This window comes from Mastigoproctus giganteus, chromosome 5 (genome assembly GCF_048544385.1).
Source record: "Mastigoproctus giganteus isolate SK-2022 chromosome 5, ASM4854438v1, whole genome shotgun sequence".
Lineage (NCBI taxonomy): Eukaryota > Metazoa > Arthropoda > Arachnida > Uropygi > Thelyphonidae > Mastigoproctus > Mastigoproctus giganteus.
In genome coordinates this window covers 73588241-73607081 of record NC_143579.1, presented here as the reverse complement: position 1 = coordinate 73607081, position 18841 = coordinate 73588241, and the positions used below count along the sequence as shown (strand labels likewise).

Sequence of the window (18841 nt, the reverse complement as noted above, 5' to 3'; positions counted from 1 at the left end):
TGGGAACGTATTGTTTGCACCTCTAGCCTTGAGGCAATTGATTCAATTCAATTCACTTAATTCTGCTAAGCACGAATTAAGGGCCAAATAGATTACCATTCTGCAATTTAGTGTTTTAAAACCTATCTAACCACCTATCCCACATACCCAGAAGTTGCTGCAGAGATGAGGGAAACCCCTGTTGCCGTCAGACAACTAACACTAATACATACCCAGAAGTCGTGCTGGTCATCTGATTGGTTTTAACCAATCAGATAAACAGCACGACTTCCATCGTTTCCAGTATTCAACACAGCAGGCAAATAATTCATTTGAAATAAATACAGTACTGTACATAAAATTGCAGACACGTTAATCTGGATCTGTGTTTCATATTTATATTTTGCAATTACAAAACCTTCAAGTTTTCTGCCCTCAGGCAGGTTAAGGGCTCCATTGACACCATGCGTCTATCTTGTTCTATACTTTTAATTTCTGCACAATTTCCTCTTACAATCCAATCCATCATTCCAATTCTCATTCTCCCAACAGTTCTTTTCGCATACTACCCCTCAGTCCCTTTCCTCTACATGCTTTCTCTTCTCAATACATCTATAAAGTTATTTTGACTCCTTAATTCTTTACTAATGTTCTCTTTTCTACTTTCCTCAAAAATCTCATTACTCACTCTGCCCACCCATTTCACCGGTCCCGTTCTCCTCCACACCCACTTCTCGAAAGCTTCTAGGCATCTAATCTCCTCTTTACCAGTGTCCATGTCTCGAAGCCATATAGTGTAACAGTCCATATTAATGTTTTTACCATTTGCTTTCTTAATTCCTTCGTGACATTTCTTCTCAATAGTTCTTTTCTATTACTAAATGCCTCTTTGCTTGTTGCAATTCTTGTTTTTATTTCTTCCAGGCCTTTTCTATTTTCTGTTATTATGCTTCCCAAATACCTTGTCAACCTGTTCCAATGTTATTCCATTTCTTCCTTGAATTTATTTAAGCTATCAACTTCCACAACAACAGATGGAAGTTTGTTCCAGCAACTAACCACCCACTGACTAAAGGCAAGTTTCCACAAATCTATTCTACAAATGTCTTTCCTCAATTTGAATTTATGCCCCACCAGGTTCGTAATCTGAGCAAGCAGAAGAATCCCACCAGCATTGAGCCTACTCAAACCATTCAATACCTTATACACCTCAATCAGATCACCTCACAGGTGCCTAGTCTCCAGACGCTGCAATTTGCAGAACTTAAGCCTTTCTTCGTAAGAGAACCTCTTTGTTTCCTCTCACCAGTCTTGTTGCCCTTCTCTGTACTTGTTCTAGCAACTCTACATCCTTCCTAAAATGAGGCTTCCAGACCTGTACGTAGTACTCAAGGTGTGACTTGACCATTGCCTTATACAAATCACCTCCTTATTCCTGCTACCAAAAGTCCTGTATATCATTGACAAGACCCCATGACCTACTCTGGCAGCCTGTCTGCACTGTCAGAAAACAGTCATAACTGACTGATTTGATTGTGCAGTCATATCTAACTGCACAATTACCCCCAGGTCTCTTTCATTCTCCACTACCCTGAGTGTAACACCACCCAATTAGCACATTTCTTTGGGGTTACTGCTATCCATATGCAGTACTTTGCATTGTCAATGTTAAACTTCAGTTGCCACTTCTCAGCCCATCTGCCCAACTTTTCCAGATCCTGTTGCAGCAGCATACTGTCATTACTGTTGCTAACAACCCTGTATCATCTGCAAACTTTGACATTAAGCTTGATATGCTTTGATCAATATCATTGATAAACATACAAAACAACAATGGACCCAGTAATATTGATTCTTCTTTATGGCCTCTGAAATTAATATTACCTTGGTTCTATTGCTATTAATCTTCATACTGTAATCTTTATTGTGCTCTTCAAGATGTCCAAGGAGCTCTATAATTCTTCATTATTAGCAATTAATATATAGTCATCTCAAATCTTATTGTGCTTATCTTCTCCCCTCCTACTTTTATACCTCCTTTCTGCTCTTCTTTGAACTTTTTCATCAGTACTTCTGTGTATGAATCAAAATAGTATGGAGATACATCCCTACCAATGGATGGGGTGTGTTTAAACAAAATAGAACAGAGGAAGCATTCCAAAAAATTCTTGATTCGGCTAATAATATGGCTACTATCATTGGTAAGTTAATTCTGGCAACAATGCTCAAAAGGTAAAACTTGCTGACATTATGCCTGTCTCCTCTCTCTTTTTTGTAATTTTATAATTTTGTACACTTCTGTAATTTTTCCTGCACATCAGATAAAAAAATGGAATAAATAATTCTGTTTACATGTTTGTCGAAGATTTATATATTTTTTTGCTTCAATCAAATTTGCGAGTGCTGCATAAGCATTTAGGAAAATTTCGATTTACGTAGAGTTCCACGGAACGCAACCCTTACGTAAGTCGGGGAGTGGCTGTACTGCAGTATTGGTACACACTTAGGTCTTTTGTCTTTTCTTTGGCCATAGAAGCGCATCAGCTTCTATGGCCATAATGCACCTCGTTGGCACTAATGATATTAAGAGTAGATCTGCATACTTACTTAACAATTACAGAGCAATGTTGAAAAAAAGTTGTTAGTGTTAAATTTGAAAATATCTACAATTCTGCTCTGACATGATAGGAAGGTGTATAGTGTAATTTGACTAGCTGCACCAGGGGGTTTTCCCAGTGCTGCAGAGTGGAGATATTTGAATGTATCCCCAATTCACAAAGGCTGAAATGAGTAATTACAGACCTGTTATTTTAACTCCTGTTTTGGGGAAAATAATGGAGTCACTGGTTAAAGAAGCAATACAGGATCATCCAGACAAGAATGCAGATATAGTTCAGACACAGCATGGGTTTGTTAAGGGGATAATCTTGTTTGACCAGTTTGATTGGTTATTAGGTTGTGGCCACAAAGGAACTGGATGCAAAAATAAAATTGATATCATATATTTGGATTTCATCAAGTTTTTGATACTGATACACAGATAAAAAACTGCTGTACAAATTGGAACAATGTGGTATTAAAGGAAAGTTGCTGCTATGGATAAAGGGATGGTTGAGTGGGGGAAGACAGAGTGGCAGTTGATGGACATTGCTCTTCATGGACTAATGTTATTAGTAAAGTCCCCCAGGGTTCGGTGTTTGGCCCATTGCTGTTTTCTATATTTATCAATAATATTGATGAAGGCATATCAGGCTTAATGTCCAAGTTTGCAGATGATACAAAGGTTGGCAGGGTGGTTAATGACAGTATTCTATTGCAATAGGATCTAGAAAAGCTAGGCAGATGGGCTGAGACATGGCAGTTGAAATTTAACATTGATAAATGCAAAATACTGCAACTGGGTTGCAGTATTTTGCATTTATCAATGTTTGCATTTATCATAACCCCAGAATAATGTACCAACTGTGTGGTACTACACTCAGGGTAGTTGAAAATGAAAAAGACATAGAGGTAATTGTGCTGTCATATATGAAATTCTCTGAGCAATGCAGGAGGCTTCCAGGATAGCTCATGTGGTTTTGTCAATGATATACAGGAATTCTGCTAGCAGGGATAAGAAAGTGATTATCCTATTGTATACAGCAATGGTCAATCCACATCTTGAGTGCTGCATACAGGTCCAGAGGCCACATTTTAGGAAGGATGTGGAACTATTGGAACAAGTACAAAGAAGGGCAACAAGATTGGTAGGGTGAACAAAGGGGATGCTCTTACTAAGAAAGGCTTAAGTTCTGCAAATTGCAGCATCTGTAGATTAGGCACTCGCAAGATGATCTGATTGAGGTGTTTAAGGCTTTGAATAGATTGAGCAAGCTCATTGCTGATGGGATTCTCCCTCTTGCTCAGACCACACACACACACACACTAGGGGTCATAAATTCAAATTGAGAAATGACGGTTGCAGACTAGATGTGTGGAAGTTTGCCTTTAGCCAGTGGGTTCTTGATTGTTGGAACAAATTCCATCTGTAATCGTGGAATTTATAGTTTAAATAAATTCAAGGAAGAACTAGACAAACTGTTGAAGAGAATGTATAGGTGAATTGGGAGGTGTAATGGTTTTTTTTGCTGATTCTTTCTTGCATCATTTGTCACTGCTAATACGTATAAATGTCATGAAAACAATACCGACAATTGCTACCAAAATATTGGTACTAAATAACCAATGTCAGAATTGAATTCGGCACACAAAATACATATAGGAAACTGTTTAAAAAATTTTATTTTTATTTTTTTTAATTGTGTTATGTACAGGCAGTTCTCGCTTTACGAGTTCCCTGGTTTAAGAGTTTTTTTCCCCTCAAGTATCAGGTGTCAACAAAATCTAAAATATGAACATTAATCGCAAAAAATAATGATAAACATCCATAAATACCGGATTCCAAACCACGTGCATAGCTATACAATACAGTGTATCCCGCTTTAAGATATTAATCAGTTCCAGAGACACCATCGTATGTTAAAATATCGTAATGTGAACCCACTAACACATTGTTTTTTGGTAATTGGTTTCAAGATCTCGGAAGTTTAAATTTTCGCTGTATAACTAAGCTATTTATATCTTAAAAATGACATTTTAAAATTTCCAGAAAGTGCAAATAAAAACAATTTGCACTTTCTGGGTTATTGGGCTTTTCTGTTACTGCAATCAATTATAAACGGGTAGTAAATTCAATCTTCTTGCATTTGCAAAAATACCGATAGCTGGAATTGTGTGGTTTTTTATGTTATTAAAGTGAAATGTTTTTCACCCTTTACTGAAATCTTCAATTGTATAAAAAACAAATAAATTTTCAGAATCTTCTCTTCATTCCTTTGTTTTTTTTTAAGCTTCGTAAATGCGTTTCTCCATGCGAATCGGGTTAGTTGCAATTTATGTGTGCCATTAAAAAATGCTTATCCATGCAATCGTGAAATTTATAAAGAAAAGAGAACATTATCTTGGAAACAAATGCCTCTTGAAGCATTTCTGAAGAAGACGACTCCTTGTGCAACAAACCAGCAAGTGCTGAGCCAATAATTAGTGATCAACGAGTGTGCATTTAGTCGACGACGATGATGAAGAATAAACATTCTTTAACATTTGTAAGTCGTAAATAATTTATTTGTTATTATCATTTGCTTGATTTTACAGGCTACGTTTTCATTTCTTTGGATAAATTAATCAGTTTAAACATAAACTAATTAGCTAACTAATTTCATTGTTGAGAACGTAATCCCTATTTTTAACCGTATGTCTATGGGGAAATAAATTCCAGCTTTACGAGTTTTTGCTTTACGTGCACACGCTAGGAACGAATTAACTCGTAAAGTCGAGAAATACCTATAAATTGTTTTGTTTGGGAAGTTTTTAAATATGGATAGTTAGTCAGAACTAGTAAACCAGAGTCCATAACAGAGAGAGAGATACACCCACAGTGATGTTGCTTATGCTGCTGAATGCCGGCTGTCCCTTTTGATTGTGGTTGACATTTTTAAAATGGTAAAAATTAATTGTTTGTACATGAGCTTAGGTTTTTTTTTTTAAATCAAAATTATTTCTTTTACTAAATTTTCAATTCATTTTATTCAAGAAAACTTAAATTTTTATTAAATTTCCAAGCTTGAAAACCAAACAGTGGAAAGGGCGGGGAGAGGAATTCACTTTTGAAGGGATTCCAGTTTATATTTGGAACTATTAAAGGCGCCTCTTAAAGTTTGCCAATATCTATTTCTTGAACTTAGATGGCAGCCACAAGTTATGTGATTCAGCCAAATGATTGACTGACAGAGATGCACACTGTATCAGTTGTTACTCATGAATGCTGGCTGCCCTTCAACTCAGTTGCACATTTTCTTGTTTGTTTTTCCTGAGTTTCATATGTATTCTAACACATCCATCATTCATTCAGTGGCAAGTGTAGATAAAAATCTTTGTTTTTGCAACATCCAGTATACAGTGGTACCTTGGTTTGCGAGCATAATTCGTTCCGGAAACGTGCTCGTAATCCAAAGCACTCGTATATCAAAGCGAATTTCCCCATAAGAAATAATGGAAACTCAGATGATTTGTTCCAAAACTCAAAAATATTCACATACTGTAAAAATGATTAATACAAAATACATACATACCTTTTTATATTTTTAAAAGCAATCGAATTTATTAATTATTGGGTAGAACGACTTTCACTGTCACTAACGGAATCACTACTATCTGTTGCCTTTTTCTTTTTGTGCGACTTTAACAAAGAACCTCTCCAATGACACTTGCTTTTGCCTCCTTTTGAGGATTTCGCGGAAATATGACATTGCATTGTCGTTAAACAGATTCATCGCTTGCACTGCCACAGCCTTATTCGGGTGGTGTTTTTCTACAAAATTTTGCACTGTTTCCCACATTTTACACACCTCCCTAATCTCATTTGAAGAGAAGGATTTCTCCATTTTTTTCTCCTCCTCCTCAGACGAGATCTCCTCCATCACTCCTTGCTGTTGCTCGCGATGCAGATCCATCAGTTCGTCGGTGGTAAACTCCTGGTCATATTCCTCCACCAGCTCTTGAATGTCGTCGTTATTCACCTCCAGTCCCATGGTCGTCCCCAAGGACACAATTTCATCGACAACTGGCAGCTCCTGTTCATGAGCAAACCCCTCAACGCAATCAGACCACAGTTTTTTCCAAGCAGAATTGAGGGTTCTCTTGGTGACCCCATCCCAGGCTTTATCGATGATTTTGAGGCAATTTACGATGTGGAAATGATTTTTCCAAAACTCTCGGAGGGTAAGGTTAGTTTCTTCGGTCACCTCGAAGCATCGCTGAAATAGTGCCTTGATGTAAAGCTTTTTAAAGTTTGAAATGACTTGCTGATCCATGGGCTGGAGTAATGGAGTGGTGTTGGGAGGAAGGAACTGGACCTTAATGAATTCGAATTCTTCCAGTAAGTCGTTCTCAAGGTCTGGAGGATGAGCAGGAGCATTATCCATAACCAGCAAGACTTTGAGTGGCAGTTTTTTTTCTAAAAGGTATTTCTTCACTGCAGGACCGAAGACCTCATTGATCCACTCAACGAACAAGATACGGGTGACCCAAGCCTTGCTGTTGGACCTCCACATAACATTTAACTGGCTCTTCTGCACCTTGCATTTCTTGAAGGCTCGTGGATTCTCAGAATGATACACGAGCAGGGGCTTGACTTTGAAATCACCGCTTGCATTAGCGCACAGCAAGAGGGTGAGACGGTCTTTCATGGGCTTGTGACCGAGCATTGCATTCTCTTCTGCTGTAATGTAGGTCCTCTTTGGCATCTTTTTCCAAAAAAGCCCCGTTTCATCGCAATTAAAAACTTGCTGCGGCAGGTAACACTCGGAAACCATGAGCTTCTGGAACTCGGCAACGAACGCCTCAGCTGCCTTAGCGTCCGAACTCGCAGCCTCTCCGTGCCTCACAACACTATGGATGCCACTTCTCCTCTTAAAGTTATCAAACCATCCCCTGCTCGCCTTGAAGCCTTCTTCGTTTTCTGAAGACGTACCTGGCTGTTTACTGACGAGGTCGGCGTACAAGGCCTTTCCCTTCTCACAGATCAAGTTCTCGGTCACAGTATCACCTGCTAGTTGCTTCTCATTTATCCACACCAAAAGCAACTTTTCAACATCTTCCAGAATACGTGGCCGTTGCTTTGATATTCTCGTGACTCCTTTTGCTACATCTAGTCCCCTTAGTTCTTCTTTCTTCTTTAATATGGTGCAAATTGTTGACGTAGACTTCTTATAAAATCTTGCGATGGCGGCCACTTTCATACCTTGTTCGTGCTTCTCGATGATTTCCTTCTTAATTTCTACCGTAATCATCTCCTTCTTCTTACCGCCTTCCTTTTCAACCCTCTTCTTCATTGGGGCCATTTTCGTAGTGTACAGTTAATAAATAACAGTCACTAAATTTGAACACAAAAAAAAAAAAAAAAATTGCTTTACGCACATACACGTGGTCACAACGCTAGCACGAATGTTCACTACAATGTTGACTGTATACGAATGAGGTATGCCGACTGAGACCGAACATGCGAGACGATTAACCACAATCCCGAGCAGCACGTGATCACGTGACGCTCGGTAGGCAATTTTTAGGAAATAAAGCACAATTACAAAATGAGGAGGCACCCTTGATACACATAAACAAAGCTGCGCCCGTGTAGCAACTGAATAAACAACACCATAAAGGCAGAGATACACTATTAACACCTCACATTTTCCTAAAGCACATTTCAAGGGGTTACTACAATAAAACAATAAAAACAATTTCCAGTTGCGTTTCTGCTAGTGGAATCTGTTATAAACTGGTAGTAAACCAGTTTATAACAGATTAATCGGTATACAGTAATCGCAAATTGCATTTGCGATTACTGTATACCGATAGCTGGAATTGTGTTGGTTTTAACGTTATTATGGTGAAATGTGTTTCCCCTTCACTGATATAAAACACATAAATACATTTTCGGAATCTTCTCTTCATTCCCATCGTGTTGCGTTCATTTGGGGTGATTCTGCGTTCGACTGCCATTTCTTGTAAACACAAAGGCGAATCGTGCATAAGCGAATTCGGTTCGTGTTATATAAGATATCGTTCCTCTATTTATAAATCGTGTATGATCGAATTCGTGTAGTGTAAACACGTGTTATACGAGGACTGACTGTACTCGTATTGCAAGACCTCGCTCGTTTATCAAGTTAAAATTTATTAAAAATTTTTGCTCGTCTTGCAAAACACTCGCAGACCAAGTTACTCGTAATCCAAGGTACCACTGTAATTAACAAAGTATTGCAAATTTTTTGTGGAAGAATTGTTTCAAGACCACAGTCTGCTCAAAGTAAAAAGCAAATCAGTTGTTTACTTTTTTAATTATTAGACAATTTATTATCCAAACTAGTTGATCCTCAGTTAGGATAATCAATTCCCACTGTAATTGTTAATTTCCCCACCCATAGCAACTGTTATCCTATGTATGAAAGCTTGCATTCCATTTAGTTTCTTAAATTGAGACTGTATTACAATTCCTTTTTTGAGAGTTGTATATATACATATATACAGTAAGTGCTGGTTATAGTGATCACTGGTTATTAGAATCAGCCGCTTTAGAGAATCAAATTCCAAAGAACCAGTTCAAATCAATAAAATACACTACACTTTTATCATCTATTAGAATCACATCGATAGCATCGGCAAAAATATTTGCCGATGCTATCGAGGCAGTGTTAGGTGGGTCAGAAAACTGCTAACTTCGGGGGATACAAGGACTGATAGTTTAACAGTAGCCACAAGCAGAGGTGAAGGTGATTCTTGCACAACTTCTATTAAAATAAGTAGTGACCTGGAGTGAGGGGTGTTGGGGGTTTCAGGGACGGTGGCAGTCATCGTGAAATAGTTGGGTATATGGGATGTGTTATGGTAACCAGGAATAGGAATAGGTGCATGTATGCTTGCATGTATACCAATGCTAGAAGTATAGTAAATAAATTTGATGAATTTGAAGTGTTGGTCAAGACATCAAAGGCGGATATTGTTGGGATAGCAGAGATGTGGTGTCACCCAGATATAAGGAATGCAGAACTGGAATTTGGGGAGTACAATGTGTACAGAAAGGATAGACAGGATAGGAAGGGAGGCGGTGTTATGCTGTTAATTAAGAAAAACATAAAATCAAAAGAAGTGCACCCAGTTGATATAGATGAACAGTGCACTGTTGAGTCAGTTTGGTATGACATAAGCACTGTGAAAGCAAAAATAAGAGTAGGAGTGTATTATAGGCCTAATGACTCGAATGAGTACAATGAACAGTTTTACAGAAAAATAGAGTGGGCTAGTAAATCAGAATGTCTTATAATGGGGGATTTTAACTTCCCAGATATTGACTGGAACTTGTGGGTTGGTCACTCACACACTAGTCAGACTTTTGTGGATTTATTGGATGATTGTTTTCTGCAGCAGCATGTTCAAGAGGCAACAAGAGAGAGTAATACTCTTGATCTGGTTATCAGCAGTGATCATTCGTGTATTAAGAATTTGCAGATAGAGGAACCACTAGGTGGCAGTGATCACAGTGTACTGATGTGGGATTTACTTAAAAGATTTAATTACCATCAGGGGTAAAGGAAAGGGTTTTTGCTTCCGTAAAGGTGAGTACAGTGGTCTCAGACAGTTTTTAAATTCTGTACAGTGGGATCAATTGACGATGTTACCTACAGTAAATTCTAAGTGGGAAGCATTCAAGGAATTTATCGTGGATACTACAAAAAGTTTCATACCTATTAAGAAATATTGTTCAAGGTTTAGGCGTAAATGGTTATCAAATGAACTAATGAGCCTCATGACAGAGAAGAAAAATGCATGGGATGCATATAAATTATCAAGCGACTCAGAAGCCTATGGCAGATATAAGCTAGTCTGTAATCAGGTCACAAAGGAGATTAGGCAGGCGAAGGCAGATTCGAGAATTCCTTGGCAAAAGATGCTAAGAAAAACAGCAAGGATTTCTTTACTTATGTATACTCTAAAAGGAAGGGGATGAATCTGATTGATCCACTTGACATCGATGGTTCGACTGTTGATGATACTGCTCAGATAGCAAACAAACTGAATGAGTATTTTGCATCTACATTCACACATGAGGAATTATTAAGGTTTAAAAATGGCAGAAAGTTATCAAATTGTAGCAGGGTACTTAATGATTTTGTAATAACTGAGAGCAAAGTGGAGGAGAAATTGTTGAAGTTAAACATAAGAAAAGCACCTCGGGTGGATGGGATCTATCCAGTTTTATTAAAGGAGGCGGCAAAGCAACTAAGCAAACCCTTGGCCATAATTATGAGAGCATCCTTGGACTCGGGTCAAGTCCCCACGGACTGGAGATGTGCAAATGTATCCCCAATTCACAAAGGGGGATCGAAGAGTGGCATGAGTAATTACAGACCAGTTAGTTTAACTTCTGTTCCGGGTAAAATAATGGAGTCAGTGGTTAAAGATGCATTCCAGGATCATCTAGACATCTTGCAGCAATAATTGAGACACAGCATGGGTTTGTTAAGGGAAAGTCTTGTCTGACAAATTTGATTGGTTATTATGATTTGGTTACAAAGGAACTGGATGCAAAAAATAATTTTGATATCATATATTTAGATTTCAGGAAAGCTTTTGACAGTGTCAAAAGCTTTCCTGAAATGCGCATGGAAGACTGTTGTACAAATTGGAGCAGAATGGTATTAAGGGTAAGTTGCTATAAAGGATAAAAGGATGGTTAAGTGGGAGAAGACAGAGGGTGGTAATCAGTGGGTGCTGCTCTTCGTGGACTAATGTTATTAGTGGAGTCCCACAGGGTTCGGTGTTGGGACCACTGTTTGTTTTGTATATTTATCAGTGATATTGATGAAGGCATATCAGGTTTAGTGTCGAAGTTTGCAGATGATACAAAGGTTGGCAGGGTTGTTAATGACAGTAATGGCAGTGTGCTACTGCAACAGGATCTAGATAATTTGGGCAGATGGGCTAAGAAGTGGCAACTGAAGTTTAACTTTTGACAAATGCAAAGTACTGCATATGGGTAGAAGTAACTCGAGAGAAAAGTACCGTGTGGTACTACACTTAAGGTGGTTGAAAATGAAAAAGACCCTGGAGTAATTGTGCAGTCAGATATGAAGTTTTCTGAGCAATGCAGACAGGCTGCCAGGGCAGGTCATGGGGTTTTGTCAATGATATATAGGAATTTTGCTAGCAGGGAAAAGGAGGTGATTGTCCCTCTGTATAAGGCAATGGTCAGGCCACTCCTTGAGTACTGCATACAGGTCTGGAGGCCTCATTTTAGGAAGGATGTCGATTTGCTTGAGCATGTACAGAGAAGGGCAACAAGATTGGTGAGGGAAATGAAGGGATCCTCTTACCAAGAGAGGCTTAAGTTCTGCAAATTGCAGTGGCTGGAGACTAGGCACCTGTGCGGTGATCTGATTGAGGTGTATAAGGCCTTGAATGGGTTGAGCACGCTGAATTCTGATGGGATCCTTCCACTTGTTCAGATTATGAACCTAAGGGGGCATAAATTCAAATTAAGAAAAGACAGATGTAGAATAAATGTGCAGAAATTTGCCTTTACCCAGCGGGTGGTTAATTGCTGGAACAAACTTCCATCTGTTGTTGTGGAAGTTGATAAGTTGAATAAATTTAAGGAGGAACTGGACAGGTATTCGGAGGGAATGGTGAGTTTTTTTTTTTTTGTGGCTGAAGCTGCATAAGCTCATACACTTGCTTTCTTGCATCACATGCCTCTACTACTATTACTACATCTTCGGTTCTAAGAATCAGTTTTGAATGCCTCTGTGATATTTTTCTAAAGCACATTTCTAGAGGTCACAACCATAAAACTAAAAATAATTTGCAGTTTTCAGTTTATTGGGTCTTTTTGTTTGTATAATCTATTATAAATGGGTAGTTACTACAGCTTTAACAGAACAGCTATAGCTGTCCTGAGGAGAGCATAGCTAGAAACTGGTGCAAGTGATTGTGAATATAGACTGTTATACAATATTGAAAAATCTATAAATAGACTTTGTAGTGATAATTTAAAGCAATCTAAAATAAGTGACTATTTAAAATTTATAATCATATTACAAAGTGTTGTTTAATTAATATATATTAATTAAGTTACATAAGTATCAATTTATTTTGCTAACCTATGGATAATATTCTTCTGATTTTCATGCATCATTTAATTGGTAATAAACTTTTCTTTATAAAGTGCAGATTTGTGCTTTACATCTTTATTTTTATAGTCTTTGGATAATATTTGTCGATTTTGTGCTTATTAGAATCAAAAGTCAATTTGCAGATGTGATCACTATAACCGGCGCTTACTGTATGTACACACACACACACACACACACACACACACACACACACACACACACACACACACACACACACACACACACACACACACACACACACAATTGCAATTGTAAATTTTATTTGATATTTACAATATTAGTTATTTGGGCGTAAAGGATTATGATCGAATCAGAATTATGTTGTTTAATTTCTTAAATGACAAATATTTCATGGTTTATCTTATTAGCATTTTTCTAAGCACATATAAATTGCCATCCTTCCCCATAGTCTGTATATTCAGTCTCAGATAATGATTCTTAGTGTTGACCTTCCTAATGTTATACTGGAAGTTTCCAGCAGTGCAGGAGTCTTTGATTGTGTATTACAGGTCCATCCAAAGTTTCTTGTTACACATTCCTGCTTTTTAAATCCTCCCAGTAGAATGATATTTGTCTCAGTTCCATACTTCAGTGACTCAGATGAACTTGAAGGCATTTGAGCCCTTGGCATGTTTCTGGGTGGAATTGTAGTGCTATTCTGAATACTGACACAAAGGCAGGCTGTAACCTTTCTGCAGTTACAACCTAGATATATGTGATGATTGTTGAACTGCCCATAGTAATAAATTGTTATTTATTCTAAGGATTTTTTATCTATTGTGCTCCTTCCTGCTTGCATTTAAAATTATAGTGATTTAGTTTTCTACTTCCTGTCCTCAGAAAATCTTGTGATATTAATGGTAGTACTCTAAATCAGCAGTGAAAGTACATACCATCATTACTAAATTCAAAAAGTATATTAATTTTGGATATTGTTAGGAAGTTGCTGTAACTGCTTGTTATAGCCACATTTTTCATTGCTAATGAAAAATATATAATCACTTTGGATGTTGTTAGAATGCTGCCTTAACTACTTGTTGTAGCCATGCCCACATGCAAACTTTATTGTTACATTGTCTGCATGTGGTATGATAGTGGCAATTGGAACTGTAAAATTTGTTTCATAAAAAAACTGCTGCTAACATCTTAAAAGATGGGACAAATGAAAAAGAAGGAAAAAAAGTCAATCTCTCTTTATCCCTTTGTTTTGTGATTATACCCCTCGACGTGGGCACCTGTACGTGGTGAGGGGACCTCCCAGTGACACTGCTGGACTTCCAGACTGGCATCACTGGGATCCAACGCCCACAGCCCAGGTTCCAGGCTTACATCAATGGAATCCGGCGTGTTTGCCGTGCACTGCGACCCGTGGAAATTCGGAAAGGGGGATCCTGGTGGTTGAGGGGCCCAGCTTCAATACACCACTTTGGCCCCTGCTTCGACAAGACGGGTGGTCCTGGAAGGCCCGGCTAGGATCAATCGGCTAGTAGGCTCACCCGCGAGGGTCAACCGTGTCAATGCCACGCCCCTACCCTCATGGTCCGAGGGACAGGATTCAGGCTGGCGGCGGTGCGGGTATAGTCTGGGTAGCCCTGGCGTCCCACTCCCGAGCGCATTTATTGCATGCCGGGTAGTGGCCGTCCCTTTGGGCTCTGTGGTGGGTGGGGAGCCCGGGCACTGAACCACTTCAAAACTTCATGAATCCTGATAAATATATTCCTTCAGGGGCCCCAACCCGGTCCCTATCTGAAAACAGAGACGGAGAGACAGATAGCATTATTGCTACAAGGAGGCAGCGAACCGAACTACCATCAGGGCCTGTCCCAAGGTTCTTATTATGCATTCCACGAATGAAACACCGATTGGTAAAATGTCACCCTTTTTTTATACAAAAAGGGTTGGATGGGTTAGCAGGTTCACCCAAGTCAGTTAAGAGGCTCCGTTCTGGGGACCTCTTGATTGAAACAAATAATGACAGGCAGTCTGAACATCTACTCCGTGTAACATCAATCGGAGGAATACCCATAACAGTGACACCACACAGAACACTCAATTCATCGAGAGGTGTCATTTCGGAGTGGGACCTTCTCGACGTAACCGAGGAGGAAATCTGCTCCGAATTAAAACCACAGGGAGTTACTGCCGTCAAGAGAATTACTGCGCGAAGGGATGGAAAAATTGTTAAAACCAGGAGCGTTATCCTGACTTTTAACTCTCCTAAACCTCCTGACAAGATTAAAGCTGGATACATCAGTTGCTCAGTGCGTCCATACGTTCCGAACCCTTTACGGTGTTTTAAATGCCAGAAGTATGGACATTCTCAAATGGCCTGCCGTGGAGTCCTTGCATGCGCTCGATGCTGTGCAAAGGACCACGAAACAACAGCATGTTCAGCCGCAAAACCCACCTGTATTAACTGTGAAGGCGAACACCCGGCCTACTCAAGAGCATGCCAGAGATGGAAAGAAGAAAAAGAAATTCAACGGCTGTAGGCAGAGCTAAATATATCATACCAGGAGGCAAGGAAATCGGTCAAACCCCTGAATATCAACAAACCTACCTACGTCCAGAAGGTAGCAGGGAGATGTTCCGTCGGAACTCAGACGGACATGACCATCCTCCAAAGGAGTCTTTCACTCCCATCGCGCGTTATCTCTTAAGTTCTCAAAAACCTGCACAGAAGGACCAATCAGCTGCCACGCCTATATCGGTACCTCCTAATGCTCCACAAGTAACAAAGGTAATTTTGAAAGAAAAGAATAAGAAAGGGGAAGTCCCCCCTAGCACCCAAGAAAAGATGGATGTCGAGCAGAAGGAGGTACACGAATATTCAGTCTTGGAACTCTTTGCGGAGGAGGAAATGGACACGGGACAGCGTTCATTCTTCCCCAAAAAAGATAAATCCAAGACTGATAAAAGTAATCCCTCAGCACCTCGGAAGCCGCCTGATGGACCCACCAAGCCAAAATAATGGCTAAATTCCTACAATGGAATTGTCGTGGATTCCGGCGAAATATTGATGACATCAAGGCTCTCCTGCAAAAGCACGAGCCAGTTTGCTTTTGCTTGCAGGAGACATATCTAAAGGCAAATGATGATCCCACCATGCACAACATCACGATTTTTCGAAAGGATAGAATTGCGGATGGCTGTGCCCATGGGGTAGTGGCTATCCTTGTGGGTAACCAGACCCCAGTGCAGCCCTTGCTAATTACAACTAGCATAGAAGCTGTTGCAATTCGCCTTGCGGTGGGATTTTTATTAACGGTCTGCTCTATCTATTTGCCACCTGGGACTGACATCTCCCAGGAAGACCTTGATGATCTTCTAACGCAGTTGCCTCCCCCTTACTTACTTCTCGGGGATATGAATGGACATAACACCCTGTAGGGTAGTGCTAACATCAACGGAAGGGGACGAGTCATAGAGCGTATGCTCAATGACAATGACCTTTCCCTTCTAAATACTGGAACAAACACCTTCTTCCACATGCCTACCCGTACTTTTTCTGCCATTGATCTCTCTGTCTGCTCCCCTTCTCTACTCTCTTCACTCACTTGGGAAGTGGAGGAGAATCCATACGGAAGTGATCACTTCCCTGTGATAACCTTGTTACACAGTGAGAGACCATGTCTTCCTTTTAGGTTACCACGGTGGAAGTTTGATCACGGTGACTGGAATGCCTTCCAACATCAGGAAAATTTCGACCTCAGTACAGTCAGTCGGGAGCCGATCAGTGACGCAGTAAAGTACATCACAGAAATCATTGTCCAAGCAGCTGCTAATTCTGTCCCAAAAACATCTGCCCGGTTTCCACCATTTCCCAAACCTAGGTGGAATTCACAATGCACAGCAGCAAAAAAGGCTCAAAACAAAGCGTGGGGGATATTTCGCCGATATCCTACCACGAACAACCTTATAGCCTTCAAACGTGCACGAGCCAAAGCACACTACATCCGTCGTCAAAGTCAAAAGGAATCGTGGATCCGTTTTACATAATCTATTAACCAGTCTACCAACTCTAAGGTAGTCTGGGATAAAATCCGGAAAATGAAGGGAAAATATACATCCCACCCTTCAATCCTAGATTATAATGGATGCGCTATTGCAGATCCAGCTGCAGTAGCCAATTCTCTTGGGGAAACATTCTCTAACATCTCTGCAACATCTTCGTATTCCCCAGAGTTCCTGGTCCTGAAATATAAAATCGAAAAACAGGCACTTAATTTTAAATCCCAGGGCCTCTATCCCTTCAACGGGGCATTCACTATAGAGGAACTGAAAAGAGCCCTCACTCTTTCCAAAGCAAGTGCAGTTGGACCAGATGGCATCCATTATGAAATGATTAAACATCTTTCACCAAAATCTATGGATTGTCTGCTCCTTCTGTATAACAGAATCTTTACTGAAGGGCAGTTTCCGGACTCCTGGCGAAATGCAATCGTTCTTGCCTTTCCTAAGCCAGGAAAGGATCCAAAAGTCACCACCACCAATTATCATCCTATTGCTCTGACTAGCTGTCTGTGCAAAATCCTGGAGAAAATGGTTAATTCTCGTTTAATATGGTATCTCGAATCAAATTACCTTCTCTCGAATATCCAGTGCGGCTTCTGGAGGAACCGGTCCACTTTGGACCATCTTATTAGATTGGAAGCATCCATCCGGGATGCTTTCCTAAAACGTGAACCCTTGGTGTCGGTGTTCTTTGACATGGAAAAAGCGTATGACACAACTTGGAGATTTGGCATTTTAAAAGATTTACATAGCCTAGGCCTTAGAGGGCATCTCCCATTTTTTATTTAAAACTTTTTAGCCAATCGATCGTTCCAAGTTCGTGTGGGATCCTCACTCTCTCGCTCCTTTAGCCAAGAGGAGGGAGTACCACAAGGATCAGTATTAAGTGTCACACTTTTTGCCATCAAAATAAATTCCATCACAGAACAACTTCCTCCAACTGTAAACAGTGCCCTCTATGTTGATGACTTTAGCATTTTTTGTCAGTCGTGCAACATGAGAGTTATTGAAAGACAACTGCAGAAAGCCATTGATAGTCTGAATTCCTGGGCACTTGCTAATGGCTTCAGGTTCTCGCCGGAGAAGACCATTTACATACACTTTTGTCGGAAGCGTAATCTTCATCCTGAACCTGAATTAAGGCTCGGACAAAATGCTATTCCAGTAGCAGCGAACACAAAATTCTTGGGACTCATATTCGATAAAAAACTGACCTTTTTGGATCATATTCGTCAACTCCGCACAAAGTGCACAAGAGGCCTTAATATGCTCCGCTCGCTTTCCTCTTTATCTTGGGGTGCAGACCGATGCACCCTTCTACGGCTTTACCGTGCACTTGTGCGATCCAAATTAGATTATGGGTCCCAAGTACATTCTTCAGCCAGAGACAGTGCCCTTCGATGGCTGGACCCTGTCCATCATCAGGCTCTACGTATCGCTACTGGAGCATTTCGAACATCCCCTGTCCAGAGTTTATACGTTGAAGCAAACGAACCACCATTATCGCTTCGATGTAAGCAGTTGTCTTTAAAGTACGCTTTAAAACTGAAATCCCTGCCAGACCATCTAACGTGGCCATTCGTTTTTGAACCACGATGGGAAAACTTGTACAATACCCGTAAGACTGCCAATCGTCCTTTTGGTATTCGTCTCCAAGAGCTACTCAATGAATTTAATATCAAGGTAGACAAGGTTGCCCAAACACCAAAGCAACCCTTTCCACCCTGGCATGCTCATCTCCCAGCATGTGACTTATCCCTTAGAAATTGGGTAAAGTCGGACACTCCATCATCAGTCTACCTGCAGCTTTATTCAGCACACCGAGCTGAACATTCTGACTTCGCGCCAGTTTACACAGACGGTTTGAAGTCAGAGTCATATGTGGGATCTGCTGCTGTCTTTACAGACAGCACTACATCGGAGCAGATTCCCTCTGAATGCAGCATATTTACTGCAGAGCTGCACGCTATTGAGTTAGCTTTGGATCACATCAGTAAATGCCAATACCAACGGTTCATTTTATATTCTGACTCTCTCAGCGTGTTACAGGCTTTAATAAC

General features: G+C 40.0%; 1 protein-coding gene across 2 annotated transcripts in view; it reads left to right on the top strand.

Annotated features, from left to right (window-relative positions):
* The window catches only part of fwd (phosphatidylinositol 4-kinase beta fwd), a 241061-nt gene that overhangs the window by 82840 nt on the left and 139380 nt on the right, over nucleotides 1–18841 (top strand). The window lies entirely within an intron of this gene.